The following is a 22,795-nucleotide window of genomic DNA, read 5'->3' as shown; positions in this document are numbered from 1 at the left end:
GGTGGGGTTCATTGGTTAGAAAGAGTGTGCGGCTGTGGAGCAAAGTGGCATGCTCTTCTGCTGCCTCTAGTTGACCGTCCTCAGAGTGAACAAAGGCACAGCAGGGTGGAGCCTCCACAGGCCAGAGAGCTCAGCTTATTAGACGGTGACCCCCACAGCCAGAATGTACTAACTGGGCAGCTTCAAAATGCAGTTTTTGGGGGTGCACTCCCTAGGTCTCTGAGGAAACCTTCAGGGATTCAGAAACACAGGCAGACAGGCACAGGAGAATTTTCCCTTCATTTAGTGGCATATTGGAACATTTTTGGGGATATACTCGGCATATAGACGACCCCCAATTTTTGGTTGACATTTTTTTTGTTACTGTAAAATGTTGGATTTGTTCTTACCTACCCTAAAGTACTGAATAAGAATAACAACTGAAAGAGAACAAAACATACCTTAAGATTTATTTAAAGAAACCTAAATAATTCAAATGTCAGCATACTAATTTTATTTTTTTTTATTTTTTTTAAAGAAAGTTTTTTTTTTGTTTGTTTTTTTTGTTTTTTTTTTGTTTTTTTTTGTTTTTTTTTTTTTTTGGTTTTTGGGCCACACCCAGTAACGCTCAGGGGTTACTCCTGGCTATGCGCTCAGAAGTCGCTCCTGGCTTGGAGGACCATATGGGACGCCGGGGGATCGAACCGCGGTCCATCTCCTAGGCTAGCGCAGGTAAGACAGGCACCTTACCTCCAGCGCCACCGCCCGGCCCCACTAATTTTATATCTGATTTTACTATCCAAAACTTCTAAAAATTATTAAAAATTATGTAGTGAACAGCATCCTTCTAAAGGGCAGTAATCACCTGGCTACCTTATAATTCTCAAAAACAATTTTAAAAATATAGCTCAGGCTATCTAATAGAATGCCTCCATTCTCCAAGAAGAATAACTATTTTATAGGCAAACCCTTTACTTGAAGAGAAATTGTTTAACAATCAAACAGCTTAAAATAAAAAAATGAAATATTTTATAAAATATGAAAATCAAAATTTAATGTTTAACTATTTAAAATAAATAGATGGTTAGGACTATTAATATAATCAGAAATGTTGACTGAAAATAACATGTGTGGTACTTCAATCAAACAACAGAAATTTGAGAAAAATTTATTTTCCCCTTATTCATTTTCTTCCTTATCCATTTCCTCCCAATCCATTTTCCATGTTTCAGGATTTTGTTCTTTAAAGTCTTTCACCAAGTTGTTACTTTTTTGCAAATATGAAACATGTTATACATGCCACTGTTTACAATGACATGTTTTTTCATCCATATAGAACGTGATTTTTCAAATAGTCTCTGGAAAAGAACAATGAACATGTAACTAAGACCTATCACAAGGTAGAGGAAAGCAATTGGAGACATCATCCTGCTTTATTTGAGTACAAGTCCACACTTTTTATCTCTCTTCCTCCATGGCTCTACCTCCTACAAATACAAAAACAAAATTGCTGAGGTTTTTGAGCAGTGAAAAAAACAGAAAGCCCCTTCTCTGAGTATGACTCTATATGTCATTGAGAGTTTTGCTAGTTCAAGAAGTCAACTTTATGTCCACCTATAGAGCAGTTTTTCTCCATCTAGGCTCTATTGACATTTGATGTCATCTAATGGTTTGCAGAAAGACATCCCTATGCATGTTAGGATGTTTCCTCACATCTCTGGTCTCTATCCACTAGGTGCTTGCTCAGTATTTTCAAATATTGGCAAATGTATCTAGAGAATATTAGTGATGTTCTCTATATCACTTCTGTGACCCAAAGCTCTAGACTAATAAACACTTATGAAAAGTCAGGCTGACACTTCCTACTACTTATTTGTTTTGTTTTGTTTTGCTTTTGGCCACACCCAGCGATACTCAGAGGTTACTCCTGGGTTTGCACTCAGAAATCACCTCTGGCAGGTTCGGGGGACTATATGGGATACTTGAATCAAATCTGGATCAGCTGGGTACAAGGCAAATATCCTACTTACTGTATGTTCCTTAAGCCCACCTTGTAATTTTTTTTTGGTTTGGGGGCCACCCCAGTAATGCTCAGGGGTCACTCCTGGTTATGCGCTCAGAAATCATTCCTGGTGATGGGATGCTGGGGGATTGACCAGCTGTCCATCCTAGGTTACTGCGCACAAAACAAATGCCCTACTGCTTGTGCCACTGCTCCAGCCCCACACATTGTACTTCTTATGTTGTCCTGTTGCAAATCAGCCTTTGATGGGGTTGACTGATGGAGGGATGGAGGATGAGGTCTTTCCCCTCCAGCTTGGAGCACGGGTCTGCCACCCTGTTCAGCTGGTGGTTCTGAGGTGAAGCAGTGAGTAAACAGCTAGCAGACAGTCAGGCTTGTGAAAATATTAGCTTTATTAGGTGGACAAGACTGAAGCCCAAAGCCTCAGCATCAGTTCCAGCTAAAAAGCCCCCTGCGTTCCACAGACCCTTGCTTTTATCTCCAAGAATCAAGTACCACCCAATGGTGGGATCAGGTACCACCCAATGGTGGGAGCAGAATCAGGTACCACCCTGGGGTGGAAGCAGAATGCCAGGTCACACCCTAGGGTAGGGCACAATCACTGATCAGTGTAGGGTCAGTAACATAATAACCCCATTGAAATGTTTACATACACAACAGACCTACTCAGGAGATGATAAAGAAAAATACAAGCTGCAAAATTAAACTTGTGATTATCATTTAACATAAATTTAAAAAAATGTCAGACATCATAAAAACTATTTTTATTTTTTTTTTCTATAGTATTGTGTACACAGAGCCAGTGGTCATGGTAAGCTGCAGTCATTTTTCAGTGACTGTCCTGGTGGTATGGGGCTATGACATGGCCGTGGCCTCAGCCCTGTGATAAAATCAAACTCCGGATTTCCCATGCCAGGCACAGTTCAACCACTTGTTTAGTGTTTGTGCGTGCATGAGTGTGTGTGTGTGTGTGTGTGTGTGTGTGTGTGTGTGTGTGTGTGTGTTTTAACCTGGATGTGCTGAGGGCTTGCTACTAGCAGTTTACCTAGAGATTACTCCCAGGAATCATTCTAACTCTATGTCCCTGTCCTAAGAAAACATTTTATGATAAACTTTTAGGTTTTAAAACAGATTCACTATAAGTTGTCTCTTGCCTGAACCAAGGGGAAGAAAATTTAGTTTTGACAAAATATTTAAGGATTTAGCTCATAGGACAGAGCAATAGAATAGCTATACCAATACTACAAGAAATATAGAGCTTGCCTTGTATGTAACATACCTGGGTTCTATTTCTGGAACTTTGCATGCCATCCAAAATCTGAACAGGAATAATTCCTGATACAAAAGCCAGTATTATCCCTCAGGCATGCCAGATTTGGCCCAAAATCAGAATAAAGTTTAGCTCAAATAACAATAATTGTTCTGCAGAGAATATCCTATTTTCTCTAAGAAAATTATTCAAATTACTCGGTAACTATTTCCTCAAAGCTTTAAATGTATTGGAATTATTGGTGGGATTTCCAATGCTTTCTAAAACTATCACAAGTTAATAAACATATGTCTACTTTAAGAATAACACAGGTTCAGAGAAAAATTGTTTCCTTCTACTAGGTCTATTGTTTCAATGCTGACTTCTAGCATAGTATCAACTTGCTGATAATTTTCATTGCATTTCTATTTTCTGTTTTCGTTTCTGGGTCACACCAGCAGTTCTCAGGTGTTACTCCTGGCTTTGCACTCAGAAATTACTTTGGGCAGGCTCGGGAACCATATGGGATACGAAGGATCGAACCCCAGGTCAGTCCCAAGTTGGCTACATGCAAAGTAAATGCTCTACCACTGTGCTACCACTCCTTCCCTCTGCATTCCTAATTTTAAGTGCCTAAAACTCTGTTGGTTTAATATATTAGCATCAATACCTTTTATAATTTAACTCTCCAGAATCTTTCTAATTTTGTTTCCTTTTCTTCTCTTGACTATGCCTTTGCCTTCTACAATTCTAATGACTCCTTTACTGCTCAGCTTCAGCAACTTTCCTTAATGTAGAGACAAAGTAGGTCCTATAAATTAGTATTTCTTAATTAGGAGGGAAAAACACATCTTTGTGCACAGAGCTACATGTGCAAACCTCATAGATGTAAGCATTGGCTCCAGCCTAAGGAGTAGGTTAGACTGGTGCCAAGCTTAATTGTGATAGGGGAGGGTCACAGTAAGACAAATGTTGAAGAAATCTGCACACTTACAAGAGTGAAATGGATTTAGAGGTATGCATTATGTAAAATAAATTAAGCTAGTGATCTAGGTTCATGATCTCTTTGTTTCTTTATATAAACTGACTCACAATAATGCATTCAAGTTTTGTTTCATGCAGCATGTAAAGATATACCACATCTATCTTCTTGCTTGCTGTGAATATGGCCTCTCCTTATATCTAAGAAATTCTTGTATTTGTGCAGATCCAGATCAATATAATCTATTTGCAGGATTCTATTTCTTTCTAATAGATATCACAGGATTCATCAATTTTATGAACACATAATTATTCATTTGATATGAAGCATACTGCCTTGCCAGTGCTCACCCAGGGATGCCAAATATACAGAAACTATCTGTAGCATAAGAAGTTCAAGTATGAGAGAGAATCACTAGAGAGGGAGCGAGGAGGAGTAAGTCTATAGTTCCATAGCCAAATGGTTATATTTAATGCAGACAGAAAGCAAGAGAAAGCAGAGCAAGGTGCAGCTGGCTGATGCTTCTTATGCTGCATGTTATGCCAGGCACAGTCAGGTGGTTTGTTCTCCAACCCATAGGCTTTCATTCCTGGAATTTTCCTGAGTGTCTGTCAACTGCCAAGCTCCTCCTCTTAAACCTGGTCAGTTGAGTGTTACAGGGGATTGTCCAGTTCATTAACCATTAAGAAAGAGTAATGTCATCACACTTAAAAATGTATAAACATCAGTCGGTCAATTACTGTCAAAGGAAAAAATGTGTATAACTTTACACCTTGAGTCAGTGTTATATACTACAATATTATACATTTATTTGCTTACTTACTTTTTGTGTAACACACATTATTGTTTGGGATTTATTTCTGGCTCTTTACTTAGAATCACTCCTGTCTGGGTTTAAGGTATCATATATGGTACCTCAGATTGAACCTGGGCCAGCTCTTTGCATTGCAAGCACCCTACTCACAACCAGATGTACTAATTCCCAGCCTCTAGAAAGCAATTTTTGACAATACTATAACCCTTAACAGGCAAGTATCTCAAGGCAAAAAGTAAAATATAAAATTAATACAATATTAGTTCCTATTTTATATTTATTTTATTGGTTTATTTTCTTTACATTTAGAGAAATATCAAGAAACCTGTATTAAATATTTTTAAAATCTGGGCGGGGACAAAAGTATTTTTACAATGTTTATTAGTTTCTAAATTTAGCTTTTCCTAAGTTCTAAGGTATTTTCACAAAGAAATATTGAAAAACATGAACATTTTACTCACTGACTCCAGCAAATTTCTGTAAGGTCTTTGACTATGTTGTGATAGCTAAGTAATTATCCCATTGAAAATGATTTCATTACATTATAGGGTTGAAAGAGTAAATTACAGCTACTAAATTTTGTGATTACTATTGTTATAATAAAGAACTGTATACTCTTGCACAAATTTTAAAAAGCATAGAGGGGCCAGAATGATGGCACAAGTGGTAGGACATTTGCCTTGCATGTGCTGACCTAGGATGGACTGCAGTTCGATCCCCCGGTGTCCCATATGGTCCTCCAAGCCAGGAGTGATTTCTGAGCACATAGCCAGGAGTGACCCCTGAGAGTCACTGTGTGAGGCCCCAAAACCAAATAAAATAAAATAAAATAGAGCATAGATATTTTTCCAGCTAAGGGAAATTAAAAATATTTTTGTAATGTTATTCAGATAAATCTGAATAAAATTATTATTAATTCATATCTTTTTTGGTTTTTTTTTTTGGGGGGGAAACACCTGGTAATGCTCAGCATCATCTCCCTGGCCCCTATTAATTTATATCTTATAAAATAGCCCTTTGTCATTAAAATAAAAATAGATTCTAGCACATGAATTTGATGTATAAGTTTAGTTTCAGCAAGCAATCGTGTTTATTCAACTTTTAGAAGATACGAACACAAGAATATTTGAGTTATGCTTTATAGATCTTTGTTGCAGGATATGGTATTGCAAACAACAACAACAACAAACAACTAACAAAATAGTTTATATTCAGTCTGCTTTAGGCACATGAGACTTTAAGTCAACAGAGTTCTGATCAGTAGAGTTTCTCAGCATTCTTTAATTAAATGTGCATCTTCAGAAGAAATTCAGGACCCTCAGTGTTTTCATAGATTTGCTTCTTGTTGAACTTCTTTTTTTCTCTCTTCTCATATTTTTCTACATATTATTTTAAAATAATTTTTCTCTCACTTATTTGGAAAGAAATGTTTCACAGTCAATTGTGTACACATTTGGGGGGTGGGGTTTGGTCACACCTGGCTATGCTCAGTAGCTACTTCTGGCTCTGCACTCAGAAGTCGCTCCTGGGAGGCTCAGGGGACCATATAGAATGCTGGGATTCAAACCAGGGTCTGTCCTGTGTTGGACGAGTGCAAGACAAAAACAACTGTGCTAACACTCTGACTCCCTGTATACATGTTTGGTAAACAAAATAAATAAAAAATATCAACCAACTCTTTATACGATAAAAAATCTTCCAAAATTTTAAATAGGCACTAAAAACATAGTGATATTTGAGCTATTTTTTCCTAGGTAAAACACTAAATATGAAACAGTACTTAATAAATGAGTAGTATTTCTCATTGAAAGATGTAAACATATTAGAAAATGGTAGGCAAGAAACCACATGAAGATTTCTATGAAACATACAACTTAATTGACCAGAGGAGAAAGTGAGAAAACTCTCCTCTCCTCACTTTTCTTTCAGACTCTAATATTGTAAAGGGAAAATAATTATATCTCAGAAAGTTATCTAGTATTGATTAAATAAGCATTATAAATTCAGAGACTTAAACATAAACCTTTTATTGTTTCATTTTTTCTGTGCAGATTGAGTTCAACCCAGCAAATGTTCTGCTATTTTGACCTGAAGTCTTACATGTAGTGAATTCAGAGTCACCCAAAGGTGAACTTGAGACAATAGCACAGTGAGGTCTTTTAATTCTCCATAGTTTCATAGCTTCTTTTTCACATGGACTCTTGATTAGGGAAACAAACTTCTTTGCATGGCTCAGGGAGAAGTATACATACTCCTCCTTTTAAATTGATCTGAAACTGAGTAGGTATGGTTTCAGGAGTCATAGAATTTTCCTAGAGTTAAATAAGGAAAATAATTTATGTTGATAAAGGAAGATATTTTATTTAATATTTATTCCATCAAAGAATGAGTAGGACCTTAAAGAAAAATTTAAAAAAGCAATTAACAAAATCCTTTTCTTCAAGCCCAAATCCTATAAAAATAAAGGGAGAACCAAAGCAGAAAGAAAGAGCTCTAAATTAGGCATTCAGGTAGAATTTAATTTTGGTTAATTTTTTTTGAATAAAGTTTTTACATTTAAGCCTTTTTTATAGTTTTATGGTATTAGTCTGATAATCATTTACAAATAATTAAGAACATGGCTTTAGCCAGAGAGAGAAAGGTATAAAATCACTTCGTTGTTTGTCCCAATGTTTATATTTGAATAGAAGTATTGCTTTCACGTGTCAATTACTTCTAGTAAAAAAAAAATATAGACTTTGAAAATTTTCCTTCAGAAAGAAATTAACTGACTTAACTTGAAAGTGCATATGACTTATTTTATATTATTCATTGACTAAAAAATCGAGATTAACTAATTGCTTATACTGTGATGTCAGAAATAAGCATTATATTTCTTAAAATAATTCTAAAATTATAAAATAACACAGGAAAGAACTATGACTATTTCATAAAATATATCTTAGGCTTTAGTGACTGACTATACCAGGGTCTTGAGTCCGTCTTATTTATTTGTTTGTTTGTTTGTTTATTTTTGTTTTGGGGCTACACCTGGTGATGCTCAGGTGATGCTCCTGGCTATGAGCTCAGAAATTGCTCCTGGCTTGGTAAACCATATGGGATGTGAGGGATTGAACTGAGGTCTGTCCTGGAATCAGCAGTGTGCAAGGCAAATGCCCTACTGCTGCGCAATTGCTCTGGCTCCTCTTGAGTTCATCTTAACTCAACTATGTACCAAAACTTCTGGCAGAAGCTAATATTCTAAACTGGTATCTAACATGCCTACCAAGTGTGAGTCCTTGAGCTCAACCTATACCTTTGTGAATGCCACTGGGTATAATTCTGTTTGCTTTCAAGCACTAACAACCTGAGAACTGCCCAAGTATCAATTTTCATACCTACACTAAAATTCTCAGAGGATAACCAAAACCCCATAGTTTAAGGGTTGTCACTATAAAATAAAATATAGCAACGAAGACCTATAAGTATTAGTATCTTGAAACAATTAAAATTACATTTTTCATGGTCTAGAAGCATAAATGGCAGACCTCATAGTATTTCTACTATCCTTTTAATTCCATTGGCTTTCTAAGATTCTAATTTTTACTGTTAAACTCCCTATAAGTGAAGAAAATGAAAAATGTCTAAACAACAATTATCTCCTAAAAAGAAACCTAGAGAGGTATGTCTGATATTTAAAAGAAAGTAGCAAGTGTTTTATATTGTGAAAATAATCATTTTATAAAACCATAAATTAATATACATTATTTATAATCTGATGTCATACATTGCCTCAACACCAGAGCTATTGTAATTAAAAATTAATAACTGATCTAGTCAAAATATAAAAGCAGTGAACAAAAATAATAGTTATCTTACATACTGGCAAATTAATTGGTGAAAGATCAACCTATGAGTTGCTAAGGAAGGCCATATTTTATTTTAGTAGTTATAATCTGTGCAAATAAAAATAATTTAGTTTCAATTGAAATATTCAGCAGATATAATCAAAGATAAATGGAGAAAGAAGTTATAATTCTTTTTTACATAGTTCTAACTTTGAATTTATTGGGATTTCTAAAATACTTGATGCTGTGGGTCAGAGAGATAATACAGCGGTTAGGGTGATTGACTTGCACATGATTGTTCCAGGTTCAATTCCTTGCATACTCTATCATCACCTGTGCACCACCAGGAGTGATTCCTGAGAGCAGAGCCAGGAGTTAGCCATGATGTAGCCTAAAGTATTTGATTTTCTAGTACTGGTCACTGTAGAAAAATTGTAAAATATATGTAAATAGAGTAGGAGTCCAGAGAAATAGCATAATTATTTCTGGAACTCTGAGTGTAGAGCCAGGAGTAAATTCTAAGTATCATTTTTAGGTGTGGCAAAAAAAGTGTTTGTATTTGTGTGTCTGCGTATAAAAGCAATTAAAAAATATGTAAAGTATGTGATATATTTTATTTATTTATTTATTTATTTATTTTTGATTTTTGGGCCACACTCGGCAGTGCTCAGGAGTTACTCCTGGCTGTCTGCTCAGAAATAGCTCCTGGCAGGCACGGGGGACCATATGGGACACTGGGATTCGAACCAACCACCTTTGGTCCTGGATCGGCTGCTTGCAAGGCAAACGCCGCTGTGCTATCTCTCCGGGCCCAATATATTTTATTTTTTAATTCTACTTGACTATTAGGGGCATAAGTATAAGTATCTCTTAAAGATTAATGTTTAAATTATCTCTAATAAAATAATTTTATATAATAAAGACATAATGTATGAGATTAATTTTAGACAGAAAGTATTCACTGTCTTAGTTGTTTTTTAAATAAGAACTCATTAGTATATAATACATTCTATAATTTTGAATACATATATAAGCTAATAATTAACTATTCAACTCTAGTGAACAGAGTAAGAGAGGAGAAAAAATGAAACTGCTTTGAAACATATTAAACACATATTTTCAATGAAAAACAAGAAAATGGACTGGAAGAAAAGGCATCACTGTAAATCTTTCTATATGAACCAGGTGGCATCTACTTGCACCAAATGCTTCAGAGAGAACAAATATCCAAGATGATTATGAAGACAGTGTGTTTTCAATATCATATGCTCAGCTAGAAAAAATTGCCAATAAGTTATTTCAATCTCTCATTTTATATAAAATCCTTTTAACATGGAGTTAAAAATAAATTCTTTGAATGTTGTATGGGAGTAATATGTTGTATGGGAGAATTGGAAAATTGTTGGAAACTCATTAAATAAGCAAATTATGTTTGTAGAAATTAAATAACAGATATAATTTTGAGAGTATATATGTTCAATACTGAAAAAGATTTTCTCCTTTCTGTTATGCTTCTCTTGTCTGAGAATGGACTTAAGAGAATTTGGCAAAGTTTTTGATTTAATGAATGCAGACTAGCAATCTTTGAGGGTGACTTTGGTTTATGTTCTTGGAAAACTACTGTTACTCTATCATTAGGTAAACTGAAGCTTTGAATTTATTCTCTACTTTGATAAGAATGTGTATGTTCTTTTATAACTATTAAATATCATGGTAGAATATACTAGTCTAATAATTACAATTTATAGAATTAGTATGTGAGGTTACACTAATTTAATTTAGAAAAATTTAGTTTAGAAACAACAAATTTTTTATCCTATTCTGAGGAAAATTTAAAATCCAAATGTGACAGGTTATAAGACTCTTGACATTTCCCTCAGTCTGCTATAGTAACAAAACTTTATTCTAAGGTGAAAAGATTGGTAACATATGACAAATGTTTAATAATATCAAAAATTATTTTTATATTTTTGATATCCAATATTGTCTATAATATATAAATATAGACCACTAACTGTGAATACTTTTTCTACTTCTTAAAACTGAAGTTCAGTTAATATGCATACAGTTTAGTTAATCAAAGAATATATTTAAGTATTAGCCTATTATGAGTGTCAATAATTTATGTAATATTTAATTATTAAGTTGTTTCTAAATAGTTTACTTTAGATAGCATAGAAAGCATTTTTGTGATTTTTTAATTAAAGCTATTAGAAATGTATTGCCCTATAAAGCAAATAAACAAAGGGAAACAAAAAGCATGTGTATATCAAGATATGGAAATAAGATAAAACTTGGGTTTTTTAGATTTCCAAATAGTGTACCCTATTTAAAATAAATCAAAGATTCTACAGGGGCATTTACACTTTCCATGTCCTTAAGAAAGTGAACAAAACCATCTAGTTCTTAGTATCCCAGAAGCAGCTCCTAAGTTTTGTTTGATATCCTAGTCTTAAATTTCTGTTTTATAAATACTAATGACACAAAATTATATAGCCAAGACAAGCACAAATAAAATATTTTTTAAAAAAATCTTTCATGTGTTTTTTCTCATGAAACAGTCAACACAAACATAGGCATTGCCAGAGACTTCATTCTTGAACGGTAAAAAATACACACAAGTCTTGTATTCCCTGGAAGCATGTTCATTAATGAATAGAGTTTAAGGAAAAATATTAAAGGTTTTATCTTGCTGATTCGGATAAGTACCTTGTATATCTTAGATATTAATATCTTACAGTGGGTAGTGGGTAAATAGTTTCTCTCATTCTGTGGGAACCTTTACATTCTAGTCACCATTTCCTTTGAGGTGCAAAAGCTTTTTAATTTAATGTAGTTCCACTTGTTAATATTTGCTTCCACTTGCTTGGGCAGTGGTATGAAATAAAGGTCTTTAATCCATTTTGATTTAACTTCTGTGCACTGCCTTAAAGAGGTTTGAGTTCACTTTTTTGCATGTAGCTGGCCAGTGTTCCCTGGACATCTTGAAGAGGCTTCCTTGTTCTACTTTTCCTTGCCTCTTTATCAAGAAATGAAGAGTCGTTTCCTCAAAAAAAAATATGGTAAAAGGACACATGAAAAAATGAACCACATCATTAATAATCATGGAAAAGCAAATCAAAACAACAATAAGCCATCATTTCACACTACAGAGACTGGCACACCAACAAGAAAAACCAGTGCTTGTAAAAGATGCAGAAAGAAAAGAACTCTCATTCACTGCTGGTGATAATGTTGATAGCTCCAGCCTTATTGAAAAACAATATGTATATTCCTCAAAAAACTGGAAATCAAGCTTTCATATGATCTAGAATTTACATCAGTAAGATATAGCCTATGTTCCTATGTTCATTGCAGTATTATTCACAATATCCAGAATCTGGAAATAATCCACATTCCTGAGAATAGAGAGTGGATACAGAAACAGTGGTATATCAATACAATAAAACACAGTCAGCTGTTAGGAAAAAAATATGAAATTTGCTTAGACATGGAATAATATGGAGAGTACTATACTTAATTAAATTAGTCAGAAGAAGAGGCATAGATATATAATAATTGCACTCTTTGTGGGTTATAAAAAAGTAGCTAAATGGTAATAATATCCAGAGCCGATAACGATGCAGGCCAGGAGTTCAAGCCTCTGGTAGGAAGCTTGCTGCAAATACTGGGGAGTGCATTTGAACAGAGAAGGGACCACTATGTCAATGATAGTTGGAAATGATTACTTTGCTTTTTATTTTATTAATTTATTTTATTTTATTTTATTTTTTGGCCAGACCCAGTGACACTCAGGGGTTACCTACCTGCCTAAGCAAATTATTTTGTTCTTTGTCTTGCAATTTTCACTTAAAAAAGGAAGAATCCAGGAGGGAATGCTAGGATGATGATAAAGGTTTAGGTAGTGGTATAAATTTCTGATTATTTTTACATTTACTTATCAATAAAAAAGATAATAAAACTCGGGTATGGCACAATGGTAAGTTATATAACATTGCAAGAAAACAATAAGAAGAATTTCATCATTTCTAAACCTAAAGGAAAAAATTTGGAGACAATAAATATTAATGTACAATCATAATGGGAAGATGGAGTATATCACATATCATAGGCTTTACTGTATATCTGCATCTATATAGCTATCTATATATACTATATTTAATGAGCTATTTTATGTAATTGGGAGAGCTAGAGCTGGTAAGACTGCACACTGAGGAGAGACAATGGGACAATGGAAGGCTGCAGTTGCAATAGTTAATATTTGTAGGTTTCAGTCTTAAGGATTTATGGAGTAGATTTCTTCAGGTGTTTCTACATTAGCTGTGACAAGACTGACATAATTGTGGATTTCAATAAAAAATAAAACTATGGTAGCTCTTGTTCAATATTTGCCAAGAATTTTAAGAGAGCAACAGCAAATTTATATTTCAAGCACAAGTCACTTAGTTATGGGATCCTGTGACAGTAGAAACAGCATACCCATGAAGCCAGCTCTGTTAGCAATTTTTCTGAAACCTACAACACACACACACACACACACACACACACACACACACACACACACACACGCGCGCGCGCGCGCGCGCGCGCGCGCGCGTACTTATTGTTCTAGCAATTAATCTAGGTAAGTGTACTATGAGTTTCCTTCCTAGTACTTTAATGTATACAATTTAGCAGAAAACAAAATAGTAAGATTTAGGTTGCAGAGCACAACGACTTAAACATTTGTGTATTCATTCTATCATCTTGAAAAATTTTTAGAATTACGTTACTGTGAATCATTTGAGAAGATTAAAACTCCTAATTTATGTAATGTTGAAATATTCACATAAAATATTGATAGATACTGAACTTTTGAGTCATAATTATAAAATACTCACTGAACTTTTGTTTGTTTTTGATTTTTTAGCCACATGCAAAAGTGCTTGGTCGTTACTCCTGTGTCTGAGCTTAGAAATTACTCCTTGCAGGCTCAGAGGATATACCTGGAATAAAACCCTTGCAAAGGCAAACACCCTACCCCTAAGCTATCTCTTTGGACCTCTTATTGATTGTTTATTAATTATATTTACAATCTAATAATAGTTATTATTGCCAAAATATTTATGATAAAATTATAATTTATAGAAACTTAAAAATAATTGATTTAACCATCTTGGTTATAAGGTTGTTCATAATTTAATTTTTTACAGTTACAAAGTTATACATGCATATCTTTTAATCTCTGTTTATCACCCAGCTCTTGTCCAAAGTGATCATTTCTGGGACTGGAGCACTGGTGAATGCCATAAGACATCTCTGCCTTGCTAGTGCTACTTTAGGACAGATCACTCCTGGCTCTAGCTCAGAAATCACCCCTGACAGGCTCAGAGGACCATATGGGATGCAGGGATTTGAACCACCAACCTTCTCATCCAAGGCAAGTGCCTTACCTCTATGCTATCTCTCCGGCCCCGTCTCTTCATTTTGTCTTCTATTTTTTTGATGGGATATTTTTTAAATTTTGAAGGTTTAATTTTTTGAGTACTTTATGCATTCTAGATGTCAACCCTTTATCTGCTGTAGTGGATATAAATAATGTTCCCCACTAAGTTGTTCTTTTAGTTTTATTTTGTGTTTCTTTTGCCATACTTAAACAATTTGTCTCAGGTATTTGATATTTCAGTACAAAATCCACCACCATTGTGACCCTCTCTCCATCAATATTCCCAATTTCCCACCCACAACCCAAGCTTGATCCCTTAGTAAAAAAAAATTAATTTATATTTATTGTTGCAACAGAAGGAAAAATTATTATCAAATAATAGATCAATAAAAGTAAATTTATGGTAATTGTAATATTTCATAAAGCAATTACTAAAATCATTGTCTATGGGTTTACTAGGCTGGTTAGAGCTTGCTAAAACTTTTTTGTTATTGTTTTCAGTCATAAACTTGGTAGTAATTTTCCAATCAGATTTGCAGTGGCTATAAATCCTAGTGAGATGACAGTATTATGAAATTTAGAGGTGTTGTGCAGAAATACGTAGCTTCACAGTCCAGGATCTATAGTGTTAGAGAGATTTAGTAGTGTGGTACCTTACTGAGGTTCAGTTTTGAAGCTGAGCTCTTTCTATGCCAAAGGAGGGTGTCAGGAATGGCTAGGGACTGCTGTGCATTCAAACAAAAATGGAAATTTGCACCCATTCCTGCCATTTGAAAGGGCTACAAAGACAGTCTACCTGAGAAGATCCAACTGCATCATGTTCTTTATGAAATTAGTAGTGGACCTGGTTAAAATGATAAATTCTAAATATACTTCCTTGAATATGTAATTTATAGCTATGAATATAATGGGCTCATTTATCTTATGATCTTTTAAATTCATGAATATATAACTGCTATCTTATGAAGATGAAGAATCAGAATTATACTTTAATAAAAAGGGTCAAATTCAAAAAATACTAAATAAGAGAAGAAATTCAATGCAAGAACCTAATCCCTGTATAATGTATCTTTCCATCACAAGAAATTAAATTATTATATAATTCTATAAAATTAGTTGACTGATGTGAATGTGTTTTACCTCTAGTATACAATTCTCTTTTACTACCATTCTAAAATATTTAATATATGTCTAATATATCTCTGATAATGTAAAGTCTTGAACTTATTTTAGGCAAACCCACCAAGGTAGAAGAAAATTACTAGATCCTGACTCAGCCACAAATTTTTAAAGAAGTTAAGTAAGAAAGAAAAGCAATCTAGTCTCTTTTACCCCATTTAAATCTATGAATTATTTTCACATCAAGGCTAAAGGAATAGAGATAGAACATACAACCTCAAGTTCACTGGTTACAAAACTTTCAAATAACAAAGGCATGTACTTGAGGTAATAACATGCCATGTAAATCAAAATGTATCTCAAGGGTCAATATGATATGTGCAAGTTAGAGTTCATAATTAAAATTTAATTTGCATAGCAAATAGTCTAATAATATGGGCCGAGTTTGAAACAACAGGGACAACTAGAACAAGAAACAGGTAAGACTTATTTATTCAACTCAAATCTCCTATTAAATTCTAAGAGATGAAGTTATTAGTAGGTGAAGGCTGCCTATAATTATTATCTTATGCCTGAGTCTAGAAGAGTTGGGTTAGTATAAATGACACAGCATGCTTTGCTTTAAAAAGAGAAAGCCTTTGTTTCAATATAAAATAATATTTTAAACGAAATAAATTGTTTTTACCAGTTCCCAATTTGAAGTAGTCAGATGTCTTGGACTATAAACTAATTGACTCACTCAGATCACATAGAGTTTTCAGGTTTTTAAATCTAAAGCTCCTTTGAGCTCTGATTTTTAGTCAAATCAAAACCTTTGAAAGTGACTAGACAGAATGTCAATTTTGAAATGGGGGTGTTCTATCAAATATTTATTGAAATTCTCTTATTATTTCCACAATTGTTTAGTTTGTGGATAGGACTATGTCTAAATATAGTCAACCTTTCAGGATTAAATATATTTATTTTTCTCAAACTAGTAATAATTTGGTAATTATCCTATAATGCTTGTGAAAATCATTATTCATTCATCTATACATCGATATATTTAATCATAAACACAAGAATTCAGTACTTGAGTCTGATGGACTATAAATATTTACATATTTATAGTATATAATATGTATTTAATAAATATGAATATATAATAAACATTCAAATATATAAATATAAATATTTATATATAAGTACTATATAAATACTTAAATATTTTGATATGATTTTATGGAGCATCTTGGTCATAGTACAGGAGTAAAGAAGGATGTTATTTAAGAGAGAGTACAGCAGTAAGAAAGTATGTTAACAATCTGTGTTCAATTTCTGGCACTGTGTGGTTCTTTGAGCATAACCAGTGGCTTCACTAAAGACCCCTATCACCTTCTCTGTTGCCTGAGTATTCCCTGCACCTCAGAGCTCAAGAAGCAACATATCATTAGGCCTTGCTTTGAAAAACACCTACCTAATGTCTAAGAATTGCCAGTGGAGCAAGGGTATCTACAAAGTTCTGCGTGGGAAGTCTTCCAAAAAGTATTAATAATATTCTTGATGCAATAATAAATTGTATACTTTCTATGCTTTATTAAATTAATTATATAATTTTAGATATTATTGAAAATAATCAAGAATATCAATAATAAATGATAAAAATATAAAGTTCTGTGGCAGTTAAAAGAAACTGTCCTTATTATGTAGGGCTAGATAATTAAATTGAAATGATATATTCAAATTCACTTATTTTTTTATATTTATCTCTAATTAAAGATGTGCATAAAATCAGATCATTTTATTTCAGTAGACAAAACTTACCCTTATGTAGTGGTAATAGAAACTTTGTAGTTAGTAAATTTTAGCTAATATACTTAGTTCAAATGAAAAGACCAGGATAAGCCAAATTTCCATGAACATTTTTAGATAATTGTAATAAGAACTGAGTATCAAGTAGGAGCAATATTAATTATAAACAATGATAAGGAGTCAAAATATAAAGATTAAATAAATATATTAGAAATATATACAATTCAAAGATACTATGTTTATAGAGATAGCAGAATCAAACAGGATAAAAACAAATTGATGATTATTGCTTCTTTGGACTGTTTATATAAGCGTCTGTATTAAATTTATAAATACCAATACTTTTAGAATGTATATAAGTTTTATGTTAATTTTTTAAATGGAACTGACAATACACTGAGATTAGTGCTCGCAAACTGCACTAATAAAGCTTTGGGAGAATATTAATGGTGCAAGTGGCTGCTATAATTTTCTTATTAATGAGTGGTACACAGAAGTGGTTCATTAAATATAGATTCAGGGCTTTTTGGATTCTCAGTAAGTTGGGTATATTTCTTAAGGATCTATGATTGAGAGTTTTTCAGCAGTAAACTGTTAACCCCATATAGTTATTTGCACACAGAGAGAGATAAAATGGTAGGAAAGGTAGCAAAGCTGACCTAAAATAAGAAGACAGATTATTTAATAGGTAGCTGTAGGAAGAATAAGGACACTTGAGCTATCTCCAAAGACAAATTAAGAATTTGGTATTTGAAATTGATGAGTATATTAATGCAGAAAAGCAGATTAATAAACCATGACTAAATTTTAATAGAGAAATTACATGCTAAGTAAATCATTTGCTATCTACAAAAACATAAAGTGAAAACTCAAATACAATATATTAAAATGATCATACAGAAAAAGAAAATATATAGGCAATAGCAGCAATTATGAAATTACTGAGGAAGGTAGGGCTGAGCTCCCACAAGGCAATAAATTCTGAGACAGTAAGGAGTTCTTGAAAGGCGGTAAAAGATCTGGAAGGTCTTAAAACTAAGATAAGGAATTGAAGGAGACACTTAGTACCTGATAGGTTTCACCTAGCACAACTGTGGTGGTCCAGAGAAGGCTACATTTCCTCTGAGAGAAGTTCCAGCTCAAACAAAGGCCAGGAAAGAGTGTCATAAAACACACACACACACACACACACACACACACACACACATCCTGACACTTCCCCCTGGAAACCTCTTGTGCAAAAGGTCTCACTTCTGCCAAAGTGAGGTAGCTGGGAAAAACCTATAAATTTCAACTTAAAACAAATAAGGTACCCACATGTGTCCATGCTCGCCCATGGACATGGTGCCAACATTTCCCTTCATGAGATGTTTATTTCCTGCTTTCAGGGTAGATAATATACGCTAGCTCTCTGCCTTAGGAGAAATTTTCATTTTCTCTTCTTTCCCCTCCTCTTTCTTTATTTCCCCCCTCTTATCACCCTCTCTTGACTTCCCTCTCAATCTTATCCTCCCCTTTGTCTTCCCTAGTTCCTCCTTATAAAGCCTGCATCTCCTCTTAAAATTATTTTCTGAGAGAGAAGGATGCCCTAAAGACTTGGGCAAGGTCTAGGACTAACTTTGCTTTCCTTGCCAGAGAAAAACTCAACAATCTTCTATCTCCTCAGTTGTTTGGCTGGGGGCCAGATGTGAAGAAAGCAGAAAATTTCTTTATCGGGGTTGCTATCTTTATCCCCCAACTTCACTTAATGTCACCAGGGACCCACACTGGCATCACACTTTGTTAGATGCTAAAAATTTTATATTAATATAAGTTAAATAGTTTTCTCCTGTAAGAAAATTTTGTATATTATTTGCCTTATTAAAATATCAATGAAGTCACTCTGAGGACTTCAAAGGAAACTTCTCCTGTGCCAGTGTTTCTGAATACCTAAAGGTCTCCTCAGAGGCCTAGGGAGCGCCACCCCAAGAAACTGCAATTTGAAGCTGACCAGTGAGTAAACTTTGGCTGTGGGGGTTCCCATCCAATAAGATGAGCTCTCTGGCCTGCAGAGGCTCTGCCCTGCTGTGCCTTTGACCACTCTGAGGACTGCAAGGGAAATTTCTCCTATGCCTGTCTGTGTTTCTGAATACCTGAGTGTCTCCTTAGAGGCATAGGGAGCTCATCCAAAAAAACCTTTCAACTAGAGGCAGCAGAAGAACACAGCTGTTCTGCTTCACTTTACGGCCTCACACTTTTTCTAACCACCAAAATACGCAGTAAAAACCACACTGCAAGTGTGACGATGGGAAAACCTCGCAGACAAACACCATGCACAGAGAATGAAGACGAAAGCTCGGACAACCTAATAAATTCCAACCACCTGATTAACCTCTCAGATAAGAAACTTAAAATAGCAATATGAAAGATGTTTGTAGAACTCAAAGAAAGCATGGATCAATCTGAACAGAACACAAAGACAGAAATCAGAAAACTCCAAACTGAAATAACAGATCAGAAAAACATGGTAACTCAACTGAAAACCTCAGTGGATGGCCTAACCAGCACGGTAACACCAGCTGAGGAGAGAATCAGAGTACTGGAAGATGTGATGCAGAAAAACAACACAGGAGAAGAAATTGGAAAAGAACCTTCAGACAAATGAATAGACAATGGAACTAGTACTCAACGAATGTGAACAGATGAAAATAGAAGTCTTTGATAAACTCAACAGAAACAACTTAACAATCATTGGAGTCCCAGAGACCCAGGTAGAGGATCTCCAGGAAGAATCAACTGTCAAAGACATCGTCAAAGAGATACTCCCAGAGTTAAAGACTACATGCAATCAAATCCTGCATGCCCGAAGAGAACCAGCTAAAAGAGATCCAAAGAAAAACACCCCAAGACACATCCTCATTACAAATACAAATCCCACAGATAGATAGAATACTGAAAGCAGCAAGATCAAAAGGGAAAATACATTCAAAGGAGCATCCTTAAGACTTACAGCAGACATGTCACAAGAAACTCTCAAGGCTAGAAGACAGTGGTGGGATATTGTGACAAGACTGAATAAAATTGGTGCCTCACCGAGAATACTACACTCAGCTCAACTCACGTTCAGCTTTGAAGGAAGAATACATAGCTTCATGGATAAACAACAGCTCATAAACTTCACAGGTGATAAACCAGCCTTAAAGGAAAAACTGACAGGTCTACTCTAAGACAAGAGAGACCAACAAACACAGCAAACTTATCTACAAAGATGACATTAAATCCTATGACAATCATCTCCCTCAATGTCAATGGACTAAATTCACCAACTAAAAGACACAGAGTGACAAAATGGGTCAAAAAGATGAATCCAACCTTCTGCTGCCTACAAGAAACACATCTGAATAGTCAGAACAAACATAGACTCAAAATCAATGGTTGGAGGAAAATCATCCAATCAAACAACACCCTTAAAAAAGCTGGGGTGGAAAAAACCGGCTATCCTTTGCAAAAGCTGGCTCCCTGTGTGTGACACCAGGCGGGGAAAATCCGCGAAAGTACACCGGCCCAGTGGGGCTCAGCTGTGAAAGACTGTGAGTGTGACCTGTCTATGTCTGTCTACTGTCCTCTTGCGTGAAACTCTTGCGAGTGGGGCAAAAAGAGCCTCCAGAAACCTCGCTTGCCCAGACGCCATTTTCAGGGAGGGACTTCAGAGCATAAAAACCGGCTATCCTTTGCAAAAGCTGGCTCCCTGTGTGTGACACCAGGCGGGGAAAATCCGCGAAAGTACACCGGCCCAGTGGGGCTCAGCTGTGAAAGACTGTGAGTGTGACCTGTCTATGTCTGTCTACTGTCCTCTTGCGTGAAACTCTTGCGAGTGGGGCAAAAAGAGGCTCAGAGGAGCACGGCCGCTCCGCTTCGCTACGCGGCCGTGCACTCTTTCTAAGGAAAGAACTCCATTGCAACAAGAAGGAAAAATCACACTAAGAACGGCGCTATATCACAGAAGCAAACATTTCTCTCTGGACTGTCTTCTCTGTTGCATGCTCGGGCCTAAGATTTGACCCAGTGTGAGGCTTCATCCACGGAGGACTCCCCTCCCTTAGAGGCAAGTCAGCCCATCCAGAAAGGGAGGAGCCAGAGGAGTGTGCTGCCTACATCATATAGACAATGAATACCACCACAACACGTAGAAAAACCCACAATACAAGTGTGACAATGGGGAAACAACGCAGGCCAGCATCAGACATAGAGAATGAAGATGACAATTCTGAGGACCAGATAATGACTGAACAACTAATCAACCTCTCCGATAAGGACTTTAGACTAGCAATATGGAAGGTGCTCAACAGACTCCAAGAAACCATGGATCGAGTTGAACAGAACACTAATAAGAACCAAGAAAATATGAAGGCAGAAATGACAAAACTCCAAACTGAAATAACATGTCAACTAACAGGACTGAAAAAGTCAGTAAACGAAGTGAATGACAAAATGGATAAGCTCTGGGACAGGGTATCAGAAGCTGAGAATAGACTTGGTGCTGTGGAAGATGAGATACATAACAATTCCATACAGCAGGAGAGATTGGACAAAAAACTTAAAGCAAATGAGCAGACAATGGAAAAATTAGTCAAAGAATGGGAACAGACGAAAATAGAAGTCTATGATAAGATCAACAGAAACAACTTAAGAATCATTGGAGTCCCAGAGACCCAGGAAGAAAATTTCCAGGAAGAATCAATGGTCAAGAACATCATTAAAGAGAAACTTCCAGAGCTAAAGAATATATGTGATCAAATCCTGCATGCCCGAAGAGTACCAACCAAAAGAGACCCCAGAAAAACCACCCCAAGACACATCCTAGTCACAATGACAAATCCCACAGATAGAGACAGAATTCTGAAAACAGCAAGATCAAAAGGGGAAATCATGTTCAAGCAAGCTTCCCTGAGATTTACAGCAGACCTGTCACCAGAAACGCTCAATGCCAGAAAGCAATGGTGGGATATTGTGACAAGACTGAATGAAATGAATGCTTCACCCAGAATACTATACCCAGCAAAACTCACTTTCCGGTTTGATGGAAGAATACATGGTTTCACAGACAAAAAACAGCTCAGAAACTTCACAGACACAAAACCAGTCTTAAGAGAAAAACTGAAAGACCTAATCTAAGACAAGACTACCCAAAAGACACACCAAATTTTGAAATAAAGATGGCGTTAAATCCCAGGACAATTCTTTCTCTCAACGTCAATGGACTAAATGCACCAGTTAAGAGACACAGAGTGGCTAAATGGATAAAAAACTCAATCCAACCTTCTGCTGCCTACAAGAAACGCACCTGAATAGTCAGAACAAACATAGACTCAAAATAAAAGGCTGGAGAAAAGTTATCCAAGCAAACAACACCCATAAAAAAGCTGGATTGGCCATACTAATATCAGATAATGCAAACTTTATACTCAGGAAGGTTGTAAGGGACAAAGATGGACATTTTATATTAATCAAGGGGTACGTAGAGCAGGAAGAATTCACTCTCCTAAACATATATGCACCGAATGAGGGGCCAGCAAAATATTTAATACAACTGTTGACAAATCTGAA

The sequence above is a fragment of the Suncus etruscus genome, chromosome 4, assembly GCF_024139225.1.
Source record: "Suncus etruscus isolate mSunEtr1 chromosome 4, mSunEtr1.pri.cur, whole genome shotgun sequence".
NCBI classification, from domain to species: domain Eukaryota; kingdom Metazoa; phylum Chordata; class Mammalia; order Eulipotyphla; family Soricidae; genus Suncus; species Suncus etruscus.
This window is presented reverse-complemented; position numbering follows the sequence as displayed.